This window comes from Artibeus jamaicensis, unplaced genomic scaffold, assembly GCF_021234435.1.
Source record: "Artibeus jamaicensis isolate MK-2021 breed Jamaican fruit bat unplaced genomic scaffold, CSHL_Jam_final scaffold_916, whole genome shotgun sequence".
In the NCBI taxonomy this organism is placed as follows: Eukaryota; Metazoa; Chordata; class Mammalia; order Chiroptera; family Phyllostomidae; genus Artibeus; species Artibeus jamaicensis.
In genome coordinates this window covers 40,742,214-40,758,794 of record NW_026522059.1, presented here as the reverse complement: position 1 = coordinate 40,758,794, position 16,581 = coordinate 40,742,214, and positions in this window count along the sequence as shown.

The window sequence follows — 16,581 nt, the reverse complement described above, 5'->3', positions numbered from 1 at the left end:
AATATGGATGTCTTAAAAGCATATGCTGAATCAAATACAAAAGGAGTATATTATTGTATGATTTCATTGATGTGAAATTGTAGCTTGGGCAAACTAATCTACAGTTACAGAAAGCAGAACAGTGGTTGGTCAGGGTGGGAGAAAATATGATGAATTTCAGATTGGGATAAGTTTTAAGGGTAAAATTTTATCCCATTGGGAAGGTGGTAATAGAGGTGTATGGTGTGTAAGAAATCTCTTAGCTCTTAAATTATATTTTCTTAATGTTGATTTAAAAGTAAAAAGGAACCATAAAACTTATAACTGCATTTACAAAACATGATATTGTATAAAAATATAATCTTTAAATATATCCAAATTCTTCAATGTATCACTTTTGTCATATACATATACATATTCTATTTAATTAATTTTAAGGATTTTTTTTTGGGGGGGTTGTTTTTTGCAGTTTCATGTTATGTGGGATACATTTACTTTGTTGCTTGTTCTAAAAGTTTTTATCCTGAACAAATGCCTCTTCTCTGTAGGGAACAATGTAATTATCAACTGTACAGACTAATCACTATGAATTAAACATTTTCTTTTAGATAATACAGTTTAAACCATCTTGAATATTATATAAGTTATTGGTAAAATTAATTAAAGACTAGAAAAAGTAATTATAATTTCTGATGCATGAATTGATAGGGATAAAGTAAGAACTGATCTGAGCCCTCATCTAAAACTAGCACTAAATTAAACAAAATCCTAAAACTTTACTTGAGTTTTTAATTGATCTTTCACACACCACTGCACTTCCAAGTACCCTATTTTTACTGAGGACTATAAGCAGAAAATTCCTCAAGGAAAGATATTATGGTACTTGTGAAAAGGCAGAAATCATTCATAAATATCTCCCAAAATATATATGAAATGATTTCTTTTCTAAGACCTATATATTCTTAAAGGAATTTATTTTTAAATGAAATGTCTAAAAGTGTTTACATGGACCAAGGAGGAAGCAAATCTTTTGAGGATGCTAGTTAAGTAATATTCAAGGATCAATCCCCAAATGGGATTTCTAAAAATTTGTACAGGCATTCTGATCAGCCTTGTACCATGTTAGCAAAAACACAGATAGTGGAACTGTGTACTCACTCACCTTGCACAGTCCCATAACAACTGAGGTGCAAGGCAGGACGTGATTCAGATACACACGTTTCACTTATTGTAGCCCTGCATCATTGACATTTCCCTGTTGACATATATTCCACTAATAGAACGTACATTCCATTAATTGGCAATGGCTATGTGTGTTTTGACATAATGTTTTTATTTTATTTTTATGTGTAAAATTAGTACAGATATCTATTTCTAACCATCAGAAAATACAAGTTTGTAATGAAAAACAATATCTTTTCCTGCATTTCTACTGGCTCTCCCACAATAGAGGCCAGCCACCCTTTCCCACCTGTTTTGTTGATTATCCTTGTATTTAACTTCATAATTCTAAATAATATGGCATTCTTTAGAAGTGGTATATTTATAATAATATAGCTTTATTGTTAAAACATATACTTTCTAACTTTATTTTTTTATTAATAAATTTTGACCCCACTGCTGCTGGGGTACTCTGCCATGTTAAACTCTGGGATTAGGTGCCTTGTGGGCACAACCCTCATTCTAGGACTTCTGTTCCTTTCCTCCTGGGAAAATCCTTTCTTTCCTGAACCTGACGGCCCTCATTTCTCTCATGTTTTAGCTCACGCTTACTGAGAGTTTGTGGGAAATACTTCTTTAGATATTGTCTATGATAACTGTCTATTGTTCTCTCATCACCATCAAGTTGGGTTTTTTTAGTCCAGAATAATGTAAAACACAAATTTATTTACTTATTTTTATTTTATTATTTATTTTATTCTTTACATGACATTTTAGTCCCCTTGTACCCATTCCCCCCAACAATCCGCACACTGTTTTCCACGTCCCTGAGTCCCTTTTTCTTTATGCTCGATACCTGTACCCCTAACCTCCCCCATCCTCAACCAGCTGTCATCCTGCTCTCCATCTATGAGTCTGTCCCCACTGTCCTTGATAATCCAGTTTGTTCATTAGATTACACAAAGGAGTAACATCATATGGTATTTTTCTTTCTCTGTGTGGCTTATTTTACTTACCATAATGTTCTCTAGGTCTGCCCATACTGTTGCAAAGGGCAAAATGTTCTTTTTTATGGCTGACTGTGTAAATGTCCCACAGTTGCTTTATCCATTCATCTACTAATGGACACTTGGGCTGTTTCCATATCTTGGTAATTGTAAACAGCACTGCAATGAACACAGGGGTGCTTGTATTCTTTCAAATTCATGTTTTGGGTTCCTTTGGATATATTCCCAGAAATAGGATCACTGGGTCAAAAGGCAGACCCACTTTTAATTTTCTCAGATATCTCCATACTGCTTTCCACAGTGGCTGCACTAATCTACATTCCCATCAGCAGTGTAAAAGAGTTCCCCTTTCTCCATATCCTGACCAGCACTTGTTTGTTGATTTATTCATGGCAGCCATTCTGCCAGGTGCAAGACAGTATGTCATTGTGGTTTTAATTTGCATTTCTCTGAGGATTAGTGATGTTGAGTGTCTTACGTCTACTGGCCATGTGTATATTCTCCTTGGGCAAGTATCTATTCAGGTCCTTTCCCCGGTTTTTAATTGGGCCATTTGTTTTTTTTTTTTTTTTGGTGTTAAGTTTCATAAGTATTTTATAGATTTTGGATATTAACCCCTAATTAGATGTATCAGTGAATATGTCCTCCCATTCTGTGAGTTATCTTTTCATTTTACTGATGGATTCCTCTGCTTGTGCAAAACCTTTTTAGTTTGATGTAGTCCCATTTGATTTTTGTTGTTGTTGTTGTCCTTGCCTGAGGAGATATAGCAAAAAAGATATTGCTATGAAAATCATTCGAGATTTTACTGCTTACGTTTTCTCCTAGGATTTTTAATATTTGAGTCCAACATTTAAATTATTTACATTTGAGTTTATTCTTGTGTATTGTGTAAGAAGGTGGTCTTGTTTCATTTTTGCATGCATCTGCCAAATTTTCCTGATACTTTTAGTGAATAGACTACTTTTACTTCATTGTATGTTTTTTTTCCTTTTGTCAGATATTAATTGACCATAAAGGTGTGAATTTATTCCTGGGTCCTCCATTTTGTTCTATTGATCCATGTGTCTGTTTTTATGCCAGTACCATTCTGTTTTGATTATTATGGTCTTGTAGTATAGTTCGATGTCAGGTAGCATGATCCTTCCAATTTTGTTCTTCTTTCTCAAGATTGCTATGGCTATTCAGGGTTTTTGTGGTTCTATGTAAGTTTTTAAATTACTGGTTCTAGTTTTATGAAATATACTATTGGTGTTTTGATAAAAATTGCATCAAATCTACAGATTGCTTTGAGTAGTATGGACATTTTAAAGATGTTAAGACTTCCTATACATGAACGCACTTTATGCTTCCCCTTATTTGTATCTCCTTCAATTTTTTTCTTCAATGTCTTATGGTTTTTCAAGCCCAAATCTTTTACACATTTGGTTAAATTTATTCCTAGGTATTTTATGTTTTTAAGCAATTGTAAATGGGACTATTTTCTTAGTTTTCTAATAGTTCATTATTGATATATAAAAATGCTGCTGATTTCTATATATTAATTTGTATCTTGCTACTTTACTGAATTCATTTATCAATTTTAGTATTTTTTGTGGAGTCTTTAGGATTCTCTATATACAGTATCATGCCATCTGTAAATAATGACAGTTTTAGTTATTTATTTCCAATTTGGATGTCTTCATTTCTTCTTCTTCTCTAATTGCTTGAGTAGGGTTTTCAGTACTATGTTTAATAAGAGTGTTGAAAGCAGACATCCTGTCTTGTACTGATCTTAATGAAAATGCTTGCAGTTTTTGCCCATTGAGTATGAGGTTGGCTGTGGGTTTATCATATATGGCCTATTTCCTTTGCCAGATTGAGGAAGTTCTCCTTCATTATTTTTTCAAACAAGGTTTCAATTTTTTTTTCTTCCTCTCCTCCTTCTGGCAACCCTGTAATTCAGATGCTGGAACATTTAAAGTTGTCTCAGAGTTTTCTAAGCCTCTCCTCATTTTTCTGAATTCTTGTTTCTTCATTCTGTTCTGGTTGAATGTTTATTTATTCCTTCTGCTCCAAATCATTGATTTGAGTCCCAGTTTTTTTCCCTCCACCATTGGTTCCCCATTTGTCCTTATTTCACTTTGCATAGCCTTCACTTTTTCCTCTATTTTGTGGCCATTATTCAACCATTTCTGTGAACATCCTGATTACCAGTGTTTTGAACTATGCATCCAAAAGGTTGTCTATCTCTTCAACACTTAGTTCTGTTTTTGAAACTTTGATCTGTTCTTTCATTTGGGCCATATTTGTTGTCTCGGTGTGCATGTTACATTATAAGGGGTGGAGCCTTAGGTGTTCACCAGGATGGGGCAACCCACGTTGCTGCATTGTGGTGCTATATGTGGGGAGGGTTCTAAGAAGGAACAATGCCACTTGCTCAGCTCTTGGCCAGCTTTCAGTAACTTCCCCTGCTACCCACAAGCAAATTGGGCCCTTCTGGTGGTGATTCCTGGGTGGGTGGGCTTATACAAGTTCTAGGACCCTCTGGTTCTCTCCAATAAACTCTGCTGTGAGACTGGGAGTTTCTCCCACCACCACAATGCCCACAGCTTTTTACAGCCAGAGGTTTCGAAGCTTTATTTCCCTGCACTGGAGCCCTGGGTTGTGTGGTCTGTTTCACTCCCCATTTGTTCCTTCATGTTTATCCACACACAAATGTGGACCACCTGGTCCTCCAGCTGCCACCTTGCTCATGTGCTCTCTGCCCTGACTGCTCTTCTCTGCCCCTCCTACCAGTCTGAATAAATGTTTATTCTTTAACTCCTTGGTTGTCAGGTTTCCATACAGTTCAATTTCCAGGCAGCTTTGGTTATTTTTTATTTTTATATTTGTTGTTGTCCTTCCTTTGGTTGTGTGAAGAGGCAAAGTGTATCTATGTATCCCTACATCTCAGCTGGAAGTTTCTATTATCTTGATCTTTGATTCTGTTTCTAATACGAACACTTTATTTCTTCCTTACCACTTGATTAGGTTTATGCAGTTTTTTTACATTTTCTGCCCCACTCTCGTTGCCTTCCTAACCACCTTTTAGTTAGAACACAGGCATGTTTATTGTTTATAATGTTCTTATACACAGGAGAACTATAAGCAGTCAATTATGGCCGTAATGAGCAAGGATATACATGTCACATATTATAAGCCAAGTACTACAAGTGAGAAATATCTTTTTTAAATCTGTTTCTTTTTTTAAGATTTTATTTATTTATTTTTAGAGAGGGGAAGGAAGGGAGAAAGAGAGGAAGAGAAACATCAATGTCTGGTTGTGTCTCGCATACTCCCAACTAGGGACCTGGCCCACAACCCTGGCATATGCCCTTGACTGGGAATTGAAGTGGTGACTCTTTGGTTCATTGGCTGGCTTTCAATCCACTGAACCACACCAGCCAGGATGAAATACTTCTAATATTAACAAAATCTTTTTTAATTTGATAATTGGAAAATTTTATTCTCATTTTATAGGTGAGAAGACTGATTCTCAAAATTCCCTTTTTTCTGTAAGGTCTCATGTTTCTTATGAGTGAATCTAATTCACATCTGTTTAGCTCCAAAGCTTATACTCTTTCTAAGGTATCATAGCTATCTTGTGTAGAATGTATTTTTTAATATAAATGTTATTTTTAAAGACTTTTCTACTGGACTATATGTTTTTTTTTAGGTCTTTTACTTTTTTTGTATTGTCCAAGCACAAATTGCCACAGCAGATGATAAATATTGATTGACTGGTTGAAGTTTTTGACAAAATTCCTCGAAATAAGAATAGGCAGGTAGCAAAGGTATGTTCAACATGGATGGGCTACAAGGTTCTTTTGATTCAAAATTATGTTCACTGGACAATAGTCCCTTGATGAGAGAAAATAGCTCTAGAAAAATGATCTAGTAACAATGAGGTGATTTTCTCCTCGAAAAATGTCCCCACTTCAATCATACGTGGGCATTATATTTTACTGATATCCTGTGAAAAGTCAGGAAATAGTTGGCTATCTTTAAGATTTTTTTCAAAATGAATTCAGTGAGCTTTCAGTCCTCATTGCTGACAAGGCTGCAGTCACAAAGTGGGAGCATCCATTAAATTACTGGGCAGTATAGACTGAAAGAAACTTCCTCTAGCCCCAAAAGAAAAAGAATGAAAGAACTTTGAGTAAAGGAAAAGATTTATGGCCTAACTTATTTTGTCTCTGCAGTATATTTCCCATATATTCACCACATAATTGTTCAGATCTTTTCTTTATTTTGGTTAAGGAGATAGAGTATCTTCATCATGAAATATAAGCCTTTTCATCTTTGGTTATAACTGAATCTTAGAGATTAACTAAAAATACAAGTGAAATGGACATAAATCCATAGAAGGAATAGCTATTCTAAGGAAAACTGTTTTTTTAAATTTTTCAATGTGCATGGGAATTTATAGATAATTATTATAAAGCTCTAAGTGACTGTGAGTCTTCTTATATGTGTGAGTACATGACAAGATGGTAGTGACCTGCAACATATAAGCCATAACTTTGAAATATAGCCAGATGTTAACCCCAGATTATTTACTGATAAGTAAATCTTTTTTGATAAGTAAATTTTATTAAGCTATTTATATGAACATTTATCCTGTAAATAAAATAAGATTAGATTTTATATTTTAAGCTTTAGCAACTATAATTAGTTGCATTTGTGTACAATACATTCAAATAAGCAAATTTTAAGTGGAACCCAATGATCCCTTAATGTTAACTGTGGTTTTTATCATTTCTCTGTGTGTTCTTTAAATATTTTATTATTTTGTTTCCCTGTTACTTTTTATGAATATTTTTAACCAATAGTTGTCTTGCTCTACAATCTTCTAAATTAGGTCATCATGCTATTGTACCTGTCAATATTATAACTAAACACTATTATCCCTGTTAATATAAATCAATCAGCATTTCATTTATGGTATAAAATTCTATAACTGTCCATTAAATTTCTTGAAAAGGAAGACCTTAATCTGTGAGACATTATTCTTTTGTATGTAGCTAGAAAATGCCTTCAAATTCTCCAGGCACTTTAATGTTGTGTTTAGAAGCTGGACATGATTAAAGGAAACATTATATGGATAGGATTGGCCATATCAATGGGGCTTTAGAAAATATCTATCAAATAGTATATAAATAAAATTCTCAAATGAAAGGCAAAAATATAAAAACATCAAGACTAATGCTACTTATTTAAAAATATTATGACAATAGTTTATAAACCAACAAACTGCTTATTTTATGACTTTTTAAAGCTAAACATCTGAGGATTAATTTTTTAAAACTATGTGGGTGTTTTCTGGTTATTCATGTAACACATAAGTCAAATTCCAAAATAGTTCCTCTCACCTAGATGGTCTCTGATTTACTATAACACTGATCCCTTGCTTATTATTAAGTTAATTTTATTTTCTCAGCTATAAAAGTCATTGGACAGCCTTTGTTATTGTGGCTTTGTTCTTGCAAGGGATATGAAATTAAGAGTCAGTTTGGATAAACCCAGGTGTGATAGGAAACTGACTTCTGTATTAGAGTGGCTTATTGGATCTGTTTCCATGTTTGTTTTCTGAATTCAGTGGCTAATTTGGTTTCTAATCATGCTTTTGACCCCATTTCCAGACTGTTTGTGGTAACAGGGAGAAGAAAGGCCCTGCAGTAGGTAATTAAGTCTGCAAAAGCGGAGCTGCTTACTTTTCATTGCAGCAGATAATCAGAGTGCTGTTGCTCAAGTGTAAAATGCAGAAATTAATGATCCTATATAATACAGATTAGGGCTTTCATTTTAAAAACTATCAGTGCAGAAGAACAAAGGTAGGAAGAACAGCATGATATTTGGAATTCCGATATATAGTAAGGCTGGCAAATTTTAGGCTTCTACGCATAAGACTAATCTAAATTCGCCTTGTGTTCTAAGGTGATTGATTAGTTCAGAACTCAAATACATTACTGCCCCATCGCATCATTGAAAAGGCACAATTAGACACATTTGTTCATGTCTTTTCACTTGTAAACATGGTCTATTGTTCATTCAGCTCAAATAGGGCGCGAGCATTTAGCATACTGAGTATTGCATAGTAGGTACTCAATAGATATTATAGTGTTTAAATAAAAAATAGTTTCCATGAAGGGGTAATAAAGCAATATCCAAGAGTCATAAAAATAGAATATACACATATTTTAAAAACTCATCATCTTGTAAAAATGTCCATTTACTACTCTTTTACCCAGATATTTTCTCTGCTAGAGCTCAATATATTACAAAACTACTGTTGCTATAGAAGGACATTAGTTTACAGTGTATCCTTTATAGAAAGAAAATGACTTCCAACAAACTCCAATGCATGTTGATAATACTTAATGCCAAAAAATGTGTACATGTCACAACATAAACCAATGATTCAATCCTCAGTGTATATAAACATACTGATATACTTCAGCATGATCAATTTAGTTAATGACCAAATCAATACATTGTCAGTGTTCTTTTCTAAATTGTTAGATTGTTTTGATTATATGTTTCACCATGTTTTTTTGCTATTAGTTATTTTTTAAATAACTAATGATTTTTTAAAAGATTTTATTTATTTTATTTTTAGACAGAGGGGAATGGAGGGAGAAAGAAAGGGAGAGAAACATCAATGTTCAGTTGCCTATTGCACGCCCCCTTCACTGGGCTGGGGACCTGGCCTGCAACTTGGCCATGTGCCCTGACTGGGAATCAACCCAGTGACCCTTTGGTTCACAGGCCTGCACTCAATCCACTCAGCCACACCAGCCAGGGCTATTTCTCATTTATTATCAGTAATAAACTGGTTAATTTGGTAAACATTTTATTAAGATAATGAAAATGAAGAATTCTATTCTTTAGATTACATACAGAGAAACAGACACAGTGAAAATGACAACACAATTTTCATTTATAGAAACAGCCCACATCAGTACAAATTTATCGCTTTGTTTTCTAATTTATTCAAATTTTTTCAATATCATTATCAATGACTCGTGGATCAGAAAATATAGTCAGAGGAGCCCTGAAATATTACTTTAAAAGGTAAAGTTAAGACCAGAGTTTAAAACTATGTGATCCAGAATGAGACAGCTTTACTCCCTTTTAGCAGTTGGTAAAACATTTGGTGTGTTGATCTGGCACTGTTCTAAGCTTGTATTAGAAAATCCGTGAACACATGAAAGCAGAATTTGTTGCATACTGGTAATCATTCTAATCTATTTATAAAATATGCTGTGCAGCATTGTTTTCTAAACAGAGAAGAGTGGAGCTTTGGAATGTCTTCTCCATCAGTACTGGTACTTTAAAATGATGAGAACAATGAAGTAAGCCAGCAAGTTACAGTGATGAACTCTACAGCTAAGCACCTGGGCTTTGTGGTTCAATTTTCCACACTGGCCAGTGCCCACTAGTGTTTACTGATTGTAACCAAAAAGTACAGTAAATTTCAATGAAATCTTGCTTTCCAAGTTATGTTCAATAACTGTAAAGCCATCACCATGATGAACTCGTCTCATCTCACTAACACATGAGGTTGTGCAGCTGTTCACAGCCCAATTAATTTATTTTCGCCCTATCAATTATGCTGGTAGGTTTTTATTCTCAAAGATTTCTAAAAGCAAAATTAAAAATCACTGTTATTTTTAACCAAAATGATGCTATTCAGCTCGAGACGCCATAACCATTAGACAAACTAAATTCTTAGCAGGTGCCTCTTCTTGCTATGCTAACTGGAAGTGGCTAGTCTGGCCTCGGACCCATGGAGAGAATCTAAGAGAGGGGACTCAGAGGCTGTGCTCTGATGGTGAATTGAGTAGGAATTAGGATTTCTGACTTTGACGACTCCAACAGTTTCTTAGGCTCAGTTTTACAGTTTTGATGTTCATGAAAGATTTGTAGTCGAAAAGGCGCCAAGCCAGTTCTTCACTAGTAAGTCCAAGCTTGTGAAACAGTTGCTCTCCAAGGGCTGGCAGACAATGAGGGAGAGGCAGTGACTGGCGGCAGAGTGGGTCTGGATTTGGCAACATGAACTGCCAATACTGCGGGTGGAGGAGACACCAGAGTACTACAGCGTCAAAGATAAAGGACCGAGGAAGAAAAAAGCCTAATTTCCCTCTTGTTCATGAATCAGTTTATTCATATCATTTGGTTTGAGATTCAGGCCCATTAATGTAATTGCATAAAATAAATAATACAAGTGAAAAGATGCACTACTATGTGAGAGTTGTTTTGTTTTTAACAACCACTGCTCAGGTGTTGTGTTTTTCATAACCAATCATCCCTGTAGGGTGGACTTATTTAATTTCCACCTTGTAGATGAGAGCACAGAATTAGGGAGGTTACGTGACTGAGCAATGTCATTCAGGTAATAAATTGAAGAGCTGGGATTGTAATGTTCAGTTCAACAAGTGAACAAGAACCAGTAAAAATGAACTTAAAAAGAAGCAGCATGATGAAAAGGTAATGTCCACTTCTTTTTGTCACTTTTAACCATTCTTCACTGCCCTATGTTAAAGGTTACAAAAAGTATGCTAAGCTACTCTCTTTGATGCTTGTAATTTATCTTGGATACACCTGTGATTCTTAGCTCAAATATTCTTCTCTCTCTTTAAAAAAAATCTATCTACCTGTTTTTCCCCGATGTAATGCTATAGCTTTGTGCCAAACTTGAATAGCTTGTCTTTTTTTTAAACCACTATTGAAAGTAGGGCTTCTTGGATTAATTATTTTTTACTTTATGTAATTCAACTCAGAATCCATGCCTTCATAACTGTAAGTGAAATGAAATCGAATTTGTCTTATTAAGTAATGAAATGTATTACAAAGCTACCATAAATTGAGAATTTTTGACCTTGAGATATAAATTAGTATTTCAATAGCTCAGAAAAATTAGACCACATACGTTACTATTTTTGTAAGAATTTAATATTTAATGAAACTAACAATCTATCAATATGGAACAATAATATTCAATAAAGTATTTAAAAACTAGTTAGAAGTTCAAGATGTGGTATTTAAGATCTTAATCTCATCTATATATTAAAATAGATCCCATATGTATTCAATAATTAAATAAGAACAAATTATTTTGTTCAATCACAGGAGAGATTAAAAGAAGCAATGGGATATTTATGAAACAGTAAAATAGTTTATTCTGAACCAAAAATATTCTGAATAAGTTAGAAAGTAAAAACAATAGTGCCAAGCATTGTCACGTATTGGTGTTTATTTGGTGTCAAGTTTGGTCCTAAGAACCTTCCTGGTTACTTCACTTAATATCCACGTCTTCTATGACAAAATTAATATTATCCTCATTTTACAAATGAGAGAACAAGTGCTAATAAAGGCTATGTAACTAGTCCAAGCTTACCTAGTTAATTTCAGAGCTCATATTCATCCCTGTTGATTCTAAACTTTGTGCTGTTAATGACTATATTCTACAGAAATATTTTAAACATTGATGATTTCTGATGTAACAAAAGTGAACAAATAGACTAAAGGAAAAATATACAGAAAAGATAGGGAAAAGTTATTACCTTATTTTGTAAGAAGCATATTTAATAATTTTTTTAAAGTAAAATAATTCTAAGTTGCTAAATTAATGGAGCTAGACATAATCATTATTTCTCTGTGGGCACTGTAAAACTGATATTCATGACCTTAGAGAAGCTACTTGCTTACATACAAAATTCATCACAGTGTTCACAACAAATATCAACAGTGTTTTAAAAAATAGTGCTTATCTCAGATTCTCCCATCTTAAATAAAAATACATGGGGAACACACAAAAAAACAAAAAAGAGACCAAAAATTTTGTCAGTAAACTGCTGGACAAAATCAGGACAGATTTTTTATTAACTATGCATTCTATATCCATATAATTTTAGAATGAAACTTGATAATCCTTTCAAATATTCCACCTCAGAAGAAACAAACCTACCAGTTTAAAGGAACATGATGAAATCTAATGTCTTTCACACATGGACAACCACTAAGGGGGGTGGAAATGGGTGGGGGGTGAGGAGCACTGAGGGGGTGGGCTGGGATAGGAGTAAAACACAGAAAACTTTACTTGAACAACAATTAAATAAGTTATTTAAAAATTAAAAAAAAAAGAAATCTAACATCTTTTCTTTTCTGAGATGCTCTAACCCAGCCCCACCACAGGCATCCACTTTTTCATAGTAAGAAAACCTGGCTGGTGACTTCTTTACTACTTTTTGAGGAGATCAGTATATTGTTCTCTTTCTCTTTTGGAAATTTTCTTTCCACATCTATTTGGAGACTCTAATTCCTACAAAGTGAGAGGGGGAGAGCGGTGGTCAAAGCAGGTTTTCATGTTGCCAGCCTTGCTCTGAGGAAGCCATAGCAGAGTTCCTCACCCGATATGAGCACATCACTAGATGGTCTATGGCAACAGGAGGAGCCTGTGTACTAGGGCATCCCTGGGGTTTTAGTTTTTCCTAAACTCCATCGCATCAGAATAAGATATCAGGTCAGGGGCATAGGAGAAAATTATACCTCAGTGCTGTGGAAGCCATAGGATAAATGCTTGCTGATGCTAGAGATTGGTCTAGAAGCAGAATATACCAACATGCCCTCCAGCTAGCATTGTAACAAAAGACTTAATGAGCACCCAAAAGAATAAAAAATGGGATTAGGATAAACACTACTTTAGGATGGATTTTTTTCTACTTAAGAATAAATATCAAGCAAATGAATAAGCAAAAAGAGCAGCTCTTTAAAAAATCAACTTCGAAGCAAGGGAGAAGACATCAGTTTAAAAGTCTCTCTGGACTAACAGAACTTGGGGAGGGGACAGTGATCCAAGTGACAGGAGCAACCAATATCAGTCTTCTCTTCCTGTGTTCTGAAAGTCTGACTGGCTATAACAGAATTTTCACTTGAGATACAAGAAATGAGAAAAAAAGAAAGAAAACCCTACATAGGGAGAAGTTAGTTGGCCATGGGTTTTGATTTCCTAAAATAAATGCTGGCTTCTGTCATGGTCAAGGCACAGTTTGCTCCTGCCTGCAGACTAAAACATGGAACCTACAGGTGGACATGCCCCAGGCAGATAACACAGACCTCAAACTCAGCTCTGCTATTCTGAGTGAAGTCCAAATGTACCTAAACCTATGCAGAGGAGATCCAAGCCAGCTACTGCACTGCCTGTCTGTGTGGATTATCAAGAAGTTCAGAGTTAACAGAGCCTGTTATTCTTCAAGAGGAGCCAGCAATAAAGATTTTTATGTGAAATCTCCTAAGTTCCAAGTGTTTCTATTAAACACAATTTTAAAATCAGTATAGCCCCAAAATATCTGTAGACTAGATCCAGCACTCTTGTCTAATTTTGTGACTGTGAAGTAAAGCAAGAAGACAAAGAAATGAAAAACCATTATAGGAAGTTAAGGGATTTTACCAAACTAAGATATCAATATATAATATATAAGAGGAGTCCCAGAAAGGAATTATAGCTTACAGTTATGTAGACTTCTGTGTTTACTATAGAGCCAGTGGACAAGACCTATAAGAAAAAAAATGGACCTACTCTAGGATGGAAACATTGCCCAGTACACAGAACTGCAAAGCAATTGATTCAAATCAGAGGAGGACGTCAAAGTCTTCAATTTTTTTAAAAAAGAAAATGTATTTCTTTTAAAATCTATGGAGGAAAAGCTGGAGTTCTCCAAGATATAGTGAAAAACACATGTTTCTTCTGTCAATTAAAATAATAAGGAAATTAGAAATGCAGGGGAATAGATTGTTCAGGGAGGGACTTCCAGCCAAGATGGAGATGTAGGTAGACTTGCTTCCTCACACAACCATACAACCATAAGAAAGATCACGACCAATCTAAAACAAAAAACAACTAGAACTGTCAGAAAATTGAACTGTATGGATGTCTGACAACCAAGGATTTAAAGAAGAAACATTCATCCAGATGGACAGGAGAGACAGAGAGGATGCTGTGCGGTGTGGCTAGGTGACGGTGGGTGGAGGTGGTGAGGCAGCTGTGGTGGCAACTTGTAGAATGGGCAGTCCCACATTAATGTGTAGTGGGTGAAAACTGAAAAGGACAACTGGGGAGTGAGTGATTCTAGCCCCAGGTCAGAGTATATAGCCCATGGTTCCAGCAATAGAAGAGTTAAACCTTATAACCTCTGGCTGTAAACCAGTGGGCATTGTCGTGGAACTACCGGTCTCTCAGGAGGATCTGTTTAAAAGGCACATAGGGTCCTAGAATGTCCACAAACCCACACACTCTTGGAATCAGCACCAGGACAGTAACTAGAAGGGCATCAGACACTTACAGGAAGTGGGGGAAGTGAATGGAAATCGGGCAAGACCCATGCAATTGGTATTGTTTGACCCCTCTCTGAAATACAGCACCACAAAGTGGTGAGGAGGGCTGCACCAGCCTGCTGAATACCTAAGGCCCTTCCCCTTACAACATAACAGATGAGTCAAGCTTTGGAATCAAAGAAGCTCTGCCTAATATGCAGAAGCACAGGGAGGTTGCCAAAATGAGGAGACAAGGAGATAAGGCTTAAATGAAGGAACAGATCAAAACTCTAGAAAAAGAACTAAGCAACATGGAGATAGCCAACCTATCAGATGCAGAGTTTAAGGCACTAGAGATCAGGATGCTCAGAGAAATTATTGAATATATCCACAAAATAAAATGAAGGCTATACAAAGTGAAATAAAGAAAAATACACAGGGAACCAAAAGTGAAGGGAAGGAAGCTGGGATTCAAATCAATGACTTGGAACAAAAGGAAGAAATAAACAGTCGACTAGAATGGAAAGAAGAAATAAGAATTCGTAGAAGTGAGGAGAGGCTTAGGAGTCTCTGGGACAACCTTAAACACACCATCATCTGAATCATAGGCCTAACAGAAGGAGAAGAAGAGGAGCAAGAAATTGAAAATTTATTTGAAAAAAATAAGAAAAGAAAATGTCCCCAGTTTAACAGAGGAAATAGACATACAAGTCCAGGAGGCTCACAGAGTCCCAAATAGGTTGAACCCCAAGAGGGCCACACATCATAATTAATGCACACCATAATTAATATGTCCAAGGTTAGAGGTAAAGAGAGAATTTTAAAAGCAGTGAAATAAAAGAAGAGAGTTACCTACCAAGGAATTCCTATAAGACTATTATCTGGTTTCTCAAATAAAAAACTTGCTGGAAAGAAGGGACTGGCAAGAATTATTCAAAGAGATGAAAAGCAAGGACCTACATCTAAGATAACTCTATCCAGCAAAGTTATCATTTAGAATTGAAGGGAGGACAAAGTGATTCCCAGATAAGGTAAAGCTAAAGGAGTTCATCATTGCCAAGCCCTTGTTGTATGAAATGTTGAAGAGGCTTATCTAAGAAAAAGAAGGTCAAAACTATGAACAGTAAAGTGACAACAAACTCACTACTATCAACAATGGAATCTAACAAACACAAAACAAACGGGACAAGCAACTACAACTGGAGCAGAGTCATAGCGATGAGGATCACATGGAGAGTTATCATTAGGGAGAGGGAGTGGGGAGATTGGTGCAGAAAATAAAAAGCATAGTTGGTGGGTACAGAATAGACAGGGGGTATTGTGAAGAGTATGGGAAAAGGAAAAGCCAAAGAACCCATATGCGTGACCCGTGGACATAAACTTAGGCAAGGGATTGCCGGAGGGAATGGAGGTACTGTGCGGGGCAGGGGAAAGGGGAAAAATGGAACTATAATACTATAATTAATAAAATATACTTAATAAAAAAAGAAAGAAAAAGTTGTTCAATTAAGTCATGGTCCAAAAATGAAGTAAATGAACTTATAGTAAAATAATGGTCAGTTGGTGGTCAATAATAAATTGATTCCACTTGAATTTAGCGCTTAGAACACATTTATTTTCATGCAATGAAGATATAAAATTATGGTATTACCTTTCTTCTATATAGGCCCAGCAGGTGCTTTGTTCTGTGGAAAATATGATTTATATAACAACTTATATTTTTAAAATAAGACAGAAAGATTTAAATATTCTTTAACTCTATCAATTAAATAATTTAGAAACATCAAAAATAATTATGTAACTGATAATTGTAGGGAAGGTTTCAGTGAGTTGAAAGAATATAAATCCTTTAAAGTTAAAAAAGGTAGGATATAGAACTAGAACGGTATTATTAAGAATTCTGGTGGGGGCCACCGGAAAAACTAAAAACATAAAAGTGATTCAGTGAGTGATGGCTTCTTAGAGGGGACATTGGACATGTAGGAAATGAAGCTTTTCTTTCCATTTATACATTGGGTATTTTAATTGTTTTCATGGTATACACTTTTATGATAAAAATAAGTTTTATTAATAGGTAAGTTAACCACTCAGATAATTT